The following is a 9,213-nucleotide window of genomic DNA, read 5'->3' as shown; positions in this document are numbered from 1 at the left end:
AAGAAGCACCCAAATTTCCACTTCTCTACTGTCTTTCTGAAAATACCCTCAACCAGAGTGGCCACTATTTATATTTTAGAACTTGACTCATATAATCTTTCTCCAGATTTGTCTTTGCTGTAAGGATTTGGTATTGCTTTACAGATTGGGTCAAGTCTCCAGAATGCTCAGATTTTACTGGTTTAGTTTTCCTGCTCTTTCCTCAATACTAGACAGACTGGCATAGGAAACATATGTGGATTTACCTATATTGCTCACATACTTTCCGTATCTAAATTGGTCTTTTATTGATTCATTCCCTTGTTTATTTAGTTATGAAATAAATGAACCTGATAAGAAGTCATGAAATGACCTAACATATAATCTTAGCATTAAAATTGATCAATAGATTTAGAAGGTTATATTTCTCAAATGAGAACAGCTTTATCATACAAAAGAAGAAACTGGTATCAGGAGTTCATATGTTACTCTGGTGTAATCTAATTTTCTGATCTTATATAATACCACTGTGTTCTGAGTTTTTATTTACTCAAGGCAAAATATGAATTCCAAATAATAGTCTTTCCAAAGTCAAAAATTACAAATCTTGCTTGTAACTTGTGAGGTGCTATACCACTGAAAAATACTTTGAAGTTTTAAATGAAGTTAACCCCTTGGGCAGATATTTTGCTGCAACCTCCTCAGAGCACACTTGACATCACTGTTCCTCAGGCTGTAGATCAAAGGATTGAGTGCTGGAGGCAGCACAGTGTAGAGCACAGAAAAGAGCCTGTCGGGGACTGATGGTACATCTGAGGGAGGCTTCAGATAGACAAAGCAAGCAGTAGCTATGAAAACAGTGAAAACAGTGAGGTGGGGGATGCAGGTGGAAAATGCTTTGGACTGACCTTTAGTAGTAGGAATCTTAAGCACAGTGGAGAATATGTAAAAGTAAGAGATCACCACACAGATAAAGCAAGACATGGCCACACAAACACCAATTCCAAGACATGAATAAATGACCACGAGTGTTTTGGAGCATGAAATCCTTAGCAACGAGGTAACATCACAAAAAAATCTGGACGATCACTTTGGAGCCACAGAAGGGCAGAGAATATGTGCCAGCTGTACATAAGACTCCAATTATTACCCCAATAGCCCAGGAAACACCCACTGTCAGCATACATATACCACTACTCATTATGGATTGGTAATGCAAGGGATTGCAAATGGCAACATAGCGGTCGTAGGACATGGCAGTAAGGACAAGTACTTCACTTGCTGCAAATGAAGTCATTAAAAATACCTGGAAGACACAACCAAGAGTGGAAACGGAATTGTTGTGAGTTAGACTATTAACAAAGAAATTTGGAATAGGAACAGACACAAAGAAGACATCCAAAAAGGACACATTCTTCAGAAAGAAGTACATGGGTGTTTGAAGCTGCAGATCAATGGTGGTGAGAGTGATGATGATGAGATTGCTTATTATGACCACCATATACATCACTAGGAAGAGCACTCCACATAAAGTCTGTAGCTCCTGGATGTCAGAGAACCCTGTGAGGATGAATCCAGTTGTTGCAGTTACATTGGGCATACTGGGGTCTTTTCAGGTTCTGTCATCAGGAAAGAAAAAAAATGAATAAATATGATCATCACCCTAAGTAATAACACCGATGACAGAAATGCTCAATGGGAAAGAATTCAAGAATGTACATGTAAGTTGCAAACACATTTTCAAAAATACTCTCATTTCTTTCTCCTTTCTTCTCATTCTCTTGCCTTCTCTCTCTCCCTATTGTTTTTGTGTATATCTCTCAGCCTTTCTCTCCTCCCTGACTCCTATCTCTCTCTCTCTCTCTCTCTCTCTCTCTCTCTCTCTCTCTCTCTCTCTCTCTCCAGTCTTGGATTGTCCTTAAGGCTCTATACATGCAAACTAGATTTTCTATTATGATTCAGTTATGGAACCTTAACTCTTCTGAGTAGCATAAAAATTTATGCTATAAATTTGTGTATAATTTTAAGTCTATGGTCATATTTTAGGGAGATATTTTCATGGTTTTAGGAAGGTCTTATTTCCATTTAAGTGTCATAACTTATTATTTATGAATATATCATTAGGCAACAGGAAAGGATTTTGAATATTTGAATGACAGTGTCATGATAGTTTTAAAGATATATCTAAAAATTACCTAATATGATAATTACACACATATCAAAAGATCATATTACCCCATATAATATACAATTTCTATGCATCAATATGCATAAACAAAAGAAAATGAAGAAAAATAAATACATTAAAGTTAAAAATAAAATGTAATGGTTACTTTTAATTTTATAGACACAAACTTGGATTTATATTAAATGGCTATGAGTTTGAACAACAAAAATTTGTCCATTTTACTGAAAAATTTTGTCTACTCTTTCTTAACAGTTTTCATCAAGAAATTTTAGAAAATTATAACTTAGATTTAGATAATGCTTTACCTTAAACAACTGAAAATGTGCATTGGAATACAAAAGGTCAGATAAAAGCTTAACATCTCTACCACAAATTATTTTGCATTTGAGTGTTTAAGACATTCAGAGAAACTGAAGCTCAACTCTGGGGACAAGCACTGTGTCTACCTCTAGCCAGTAGTGCTGTCCCTTAAAGGTTGAAAAAAAAAGTTAGATTGACTAGGATGTTTCAAATTTATTACCAGCATCTTTTACATCATCTACAAAGGATCACGAGGAAGTCTTCATTCCTTAAAACCTTTCTTGAACAGTGGAGGATTGTAGACAGATGACTCAATGATGAAGCTGACCTAGGAGTATTAACCAAACTGGGAAGAAATATCAAATCTTCCAAATAAAACCTCTGGCATGTATACAGCCAAGAAAGCAAATCAAGACTGCTCATCCTGACATTTCTCTTTAGGTTAAACAGGGATTGCCTCTCTAAACAGAGTCAACTGTAATTACCTGGACACTGTTGAGACACTGTGATAGACTGAGATAAGAATCAACCTGACCACAGCCTGACCCGGCAGTTATTATGTACTCTCCCTGTTTAATCTTGGAGTTCTTGTCAATATTTCAGAATACAAGGCTATCCAATATAGTTATATTTGCTAAATCCCTTTCCTAACATTCTCTTTTATATTTAGCACTTGATTTCTGTCAGATCAGATTCTCCTAATGTGCTGTAATGTTCAAAAGCCAGGATTCGGTTGTATAAGTTTCCTTTAAAGAAACTCCAACCAAATATTCCCTCATTTTCTTGTGTATTTTTTTTGTTTTTGTTTTTTCGAGACAGGGTTTCTCTGTGTAGCTTTGCGCCTTTCCTGGAGCTCACTTGGTAGCCCAGGCTGCCCTCAAACTCACAGAGATCCGCCTGGCTCTGCCTCCCGAGTGCTGGGATTAAAGGCGTGCGCCACCAACGCCTGGCGAGTGTATTTTTATAATGTTATATTGTTGAAAATTCACTTTTCAACATTATCTGGTATGTCCTGATACAAGTCAAGTGATGTATGTTCAAATTATATTATTTGGTTACTAGGTCAACATTATTTAGATAATTCTATTCTTCATTGAAATACAAGCAGGCAAATCTCTCTCCCTCCCTCCCTCTCTCTCTCTGTCTCTCTGTCTCTGTCTCTGTCTCTGTGTTTGTGTGTGTGTGTGTGTGTGTGTGTGTGCGTGTGTTTATGTGTGTGTGCCATGAATAAATGATTGAGAGTAATATATAGGGTACAGGGGCATCTTCTCCACTAGATTGGGCAAAGTAAAGTATGTACAACATGTACAAATATTTTACTAAACAACAAGAAGTCTTGAAATGGCAAGATTTATTGCAATAAAAGATCATGATTTGTTTAAAAAAATCAGTTGGCTGCTTAAGCTGAAGTCAATTCCACCAACGTTGCCAGAACAAGTGTATAGCACAAAGTCCTGTAGAGATGGTATATAGGAAAGCACCTCTCTAATGCAACATGAGATGAATTGTCTCTGGAATATTTACAGAAAAGCTATCTGTGTACACAGTAAAAAATTTGTTCTACTGGGGTGAGATTATAGACACTTGCCAGAATATTGTAATTCTCAGGCTGTGGAAAAACAGAAAGAAAGCAAATATGAGATACAAAGGTGAATAAATCACTACTAATTTACATTGCTCTTGATAACCTTCCCAATTTCCTCTATATCTACAATATTTTTAAAATATTTTAAACAGCATATTTTAACATCTTACCAATGGAAATTGGAAATTTGTACCTTACCAAAATTCAGATTCTTCACATTTCCAGAGAAGTTACTCTAGATTTTCCAGCAGGTCGAATTGAGAAGGTAAATTTCTTTCAAATCTGTAAGAGCTCAGTTTAATATTGGATCACCTGAAAGAAAAAAAAGAACATGTAGTTGTCATTGGGAAATTCTGAAATCATATTCATATCATATTGAGGTTGTTATAAAACTTGAAATTCTGAGCTAAACTGTATTTGTTTCTTATCTAAAGAAAGTATGAGCAATAAGGAAATATTTTATCTTTTTATAAATTTTGATCTGTATTCACTTGAATCCTTATATATTTATATATATAAGGAACATATTCCTAACCTTTTTAAGTCACTTGCTACTCCGTGGGAGTCCCAAGAGGCAATTCTTTCTGGACAGTCTTACAAAGAACCCAGATAAAGACAATTAGTGTTGCAATAATTGTTGTTTTCTAAAAATTATAGTTATCACTTCCAGGAAATACATTGGAACAGGTCAAAAAGAACATGGTGATATTTTCCTCAGAATTAAATTAATAATGTATTTGCTTAGTTGCACTAAATATAGAGTTGGAGGCAATGTTAGACTTGTAAAAATAATTTACAAAATATAAAATTAGGAATTATATTTAAAGACACTTGTAATCCTACTTGCATTAATTACTTTTCTCAAGGTTGGCGCAAAATATATGGGGAAAAAGGCATCATGAGAAAGGAAGAACTGAGGTTAGTTGCAGGTGCAGTGCATCATGGCAGAGAATGAATATTTCAGGATCCTGAAACAACTGGACACACTGTACCAACAATGAGAAGGCAGAAAATGACAAACTATACAGCTATAATGGTAATCTTTCCAGCTTCTGGTTTTATGCCCAGGAATTAAATATAGAAAATAGATCCTCCCACACCCAGGGTACATCCTCCTACCAAGGTCAAGCCTCACAGGAAATGTGCTTAGAGACAATTGGTCTCTAAGTCTCTAAGCCAAAATAATATATCATCAAATTGATAGTGAACATTAGCCATCTCAACTCTATTCCTTGTCAACTTGGTGCCCAAATGCATTTCTTTTGAATCATAACCCTACATAGTGGTTCTTTAAGTCTCATGTTAATTTTATAATGACAAGTATGTTTATCCCACGTCTAAATATCCCTAAAGTCTTAGGAAAACACCTGTTTTCCATGGTCTTGGAGAGATGACTAAGGGGTTAAAAGCTGGTACTGCTCATGTCGAGGACTCAAGTTTGTTTCCCACCACCCATATTAGGAAACCCACAACAGTACATAGCTCCAGCTCCAATGACCTGTTCCAACAACTGTTGATATCCTCAACCACATGTACTCATGACTTCAAAAGCATACATAGACATAAGTTTAAAATAAAATTGATATTTTTATGTGTATGATCCAATTTTCTTTGGAAACTCAGAGCAATCTCTTGTGTAGCCTAAAAAAAAAAACAAAAACAAAAATCAAATTATATACTTTATACATTCAATGACACAGACAAAACATTCCATTATAAAAAAAACTGAATAAAAATCAAGGAAAGAACATTTAAAAGCAAGACTAAAATCAAATGTGGAAAACAACAAAACTTTTATGTTTGTATTTGGAATCTGGGTTTATGATAGAATCACCTGCATTTCTATAGCCTTGAGCAATCCCACTCATGCATATCTCCAACTTGTAGCTCATGTGCTTCTTCATTGAGCTGGCTCTACAGTACACCTGCAGCTTTCCTTGTTAGACACACCATGCTCTTGGTATTGCAAACACCTTGAAGTTTCATTATATCCTAAGGTTAGCTGTCCCAGTTCCTTCTCAAACCTTACTAGAAGGAAATATAAATTAACTAGTCACATATTATCAGGCCTCTGCAGTTTCCTATAACCTTGGTTTGAGTCTCTCTTAACTAATCATTCTCCTATGCTATATTCCAGCAAACTATTGTGTATCAAACTTGTGACACTGGTGATTTCTACTGTCAACTAACATACAGCTTCGATCCTGGACTACAGTTTCACTGACCTATTTATGCCTTTGATGCTGTTCATGGAGAAATATGTCCCAGAGTAGGAATTTTGTAGTAGGGAATCACTAAAACATGCTTAGTTGAGGATCTTTTCTTTCAATGTGTTAACAAGTTCATAGGTGTTGTATTAGTCTCAAAGAACCTTCCTAATTTTCCATATATGAAATGGTGTTTTTGAATACTGGAAGGAACTAAAGAGGTTTTGTCTACCTTCATGGTTTACAACTTTAAATTTCATTAAAACCATTCCTCACCATTTGTAAGCTATTCTTATCTCTCAGAAGGATCTCACCATATGTTTGACTAAAAGCCCTGAGTAGAAACCACACCACTGTGTAATGTCATGCTTTCTTTAAGGTCCTATACCAAAGAATTTAGTCTAATACGTTTGAACTGACTGAACATTTCAGCATATGGGCAGACTGCATGTAGGCCCATTGTCAGAGTACAAAAATGCTTTGAGACAAGTTTATGATGTCAATAGAGCCCATGTTTCCCATACAGAGCATCAGAAGTCTCCACTGTTCCATTTTGCTAGAAATTTTGACCTATGAAGATTCCTCCAAAAGGTCCCCTTAATCTATGCATTCTTAGGCTTTAAATTCTCCCACTTTCCTCCTGTAAATAAATTCTCAAATATTAAGAAACATATACTCAGATTAATCATAGCAAGAAAGCCACTCCTTGATTCCAATGTTCTGCTAGTTACATTTCAGGCTATTACGACAAAATAATTAAAACAGCGATGTAATGAAGGTATTGCTCTTTTGCCTCATTGTTTGCTCATAGAGTCTATCACATTAGGGAAGTGATGATGGCAGATTCATGAGGTAGATGGGCAAAATGCATCTGTGGTTAAGAAGCAGATAGAGTTGAATTCTCTCACCCCACTTACCCTCACATTTTGATATTCCACAATAAATGGATGAGTCTTCCCAGCTCAGTTAAACATCTTTGAAAGTGTTTGTATCTGAGGTGATTCTATTACTTCTAAGTCACTAAACAACAAAAACATCCATACTATTCCTAATGCCTTTTCATCTTAATAATTTGACTCTGAGGGAATAGGTAAAGACTGTGATATTAACGTATTCAAATATTTGGTAGTAAAGAAACATATGATGCTTTTTTTGTTTGTTTTTCAAGACAGGGTTTCTCTGTGTAACTTTGGGCCTTTCCTGGAACTCACTTTGGAGACAAGGCTAGCCTCGAACTCACAGAGATTTGCCTGCCTCTGCCTCCCAAGTGCTGGGATTAAAGGCGTGCGCCACAACCGCCTGGCCTTCCCACATGATGCCTTTAAAAACTTTGCTCAGTCACCAAATCAGTAATCATGAAAAGCAAAATTAATCATAATATTTATTTGTTATTTGGACCCTAATATTGAAAGATGCTCATTAAAATATTTAGCCACAATAACTCTGAATTCAGGTCACACTAGTTGAATATTAATCTAATAAGTATGTCTAGTTTCTTTTCATGTTACTCTCGTTCTTCATGTATACCACAAAGTGTTCTTTATCCTATTCTCACTTCTAGACTTGAATGATGTATGAGAGGGTCAGGTTTGATGGATAGTATCCATGTTCCATTTGTCTTTTGTAACTTGAAAAAATTCAGTTGTTCTTCAGTCTAATTTTTCCTTTCTGAGCTTTGGTAATATTGAAGAACATAACATAGTAAATTATTTAAGGACATATGCCTTCATTTATGATTCTCTGCACATTATTTACAGTTGTATCTATGTTTGCATGCCTCGTCCACATGCTATAGAATAAACATCTTCGCAAGCACTCCACATTAACTTGTCTTTGCTATTTTAGTGGGCCACAAATCATTATTATTTTAATTTAATTTTATGCAATTTTGTGGCCTTAGGGAACAGATTATTGGTTGAAATTATACTTAAAAATATTCTTACCACTGGAAATAAAAGAAAAGGGTAGAGATAAATAAGTGAATGAGCACAAGGGAAGGTGGTGGATAACATGAGGGAAATAAAATTCTATGTGTATATGAACAGACTACAATGAAATGCTAACTAAAGAAAATTTTAACTGAAGATCTTCTCTTGTGCCTTGACAAGTTCACAAACCAATTTGCTACGTGTTTTATGTAGTTCATGTCATGATTCTTAGAGACTTTGTGATGAAAATTGTTTCTTAGGGTTTGCTTATAAAGTATCACTCACAGGCTCATGTTTTCACACTTTGTCTCCAGATGGTTAAGTTGTTTGTGTGATTTTTTTTGGACTCATTACAAAGGGAGATATAGCTTGTGGATGGAGAAAAGCAGGGAAATTTCCTGATGCTTAGAGCCTAGCCCTTGTTCTAGTGCTGTCAGCCACCTGGTCAACCAGCATGTAAAGGGACACTGGAAATTCTCTCCAAATTGGACAAGCCTCTATAGATGTAAGGCCTTTCCTAACAGGTTGGACTAGTACCTACTGAAACCAGAAGCCAAACTGAATCCTCCCCCAACCCCATAAGTACTTGCTGTCAGGTTTTCTGACATAGTCATGAAAGAAGAATTCTAATAAGAAATAATCACATTCTTCTCTTATATATTTGCTTTCTGTTGTCTTCTTTCTTTCCAGGAATCTCTAGATCCAAGAAATATCCAACATGTTCTCACTTGAACAATCCTAAAGTAGGCATAACTAACTTTTCAAATTTCTGTGATCACACCAACCCTTTAAGAATCTTCCATGTTACAAAATTTCTTTGTACTCCTTCCCACTCTTAGATAGTACATGTGCCAAAGGATCTTGCCTAAAATTTATGTATATCATTTTCCTTTTATTTTTCATGTGGTTATGTGTTTCATTGGAAGCATTTATTTTATTTAAGCTAATTCATATCAGTTTTAAAGTACATTTTGTTCTAAACCTTTGATGACACATTTTTCACAAGTTAGGAAAATGTGTTTCATC

General features: G+C 35.4%; 1 pseudogene; it reads right to left on the bottom strand.

The window, feature by feature from the left end:
• Nucleotides 1-570: 570 nt before the first annotated feature.
• On the bottom strand, nucleotides 571-1,579 carry LOC114687769 (annotated as a pseudogene).
• Nucleotides 1,580-9,213: the final 7,634 nt, after the last annotated feature.

The sequence above is a fragment of the Peromyscus leucopus genome, unplaced genomic scaffold (assembly GCF_004664715.2).
Source record: "Peromyscus leucopus breed LL Stock unplaced genomic scaffold, UCI_PerLeu_2.1 scaffold_1275, whole genome shotgun sequence".
Classification (NCBI taxonomy): domain Eukaryota; kingdom Metazoa; phylum Chordata; class Mammalia; order Rodentia; family Cricetidae; genus Peromyscus; species Peromyscus leucopus.
This window is presented reverse-complemented; position numbering and strand designations above follow the sequence as displayed.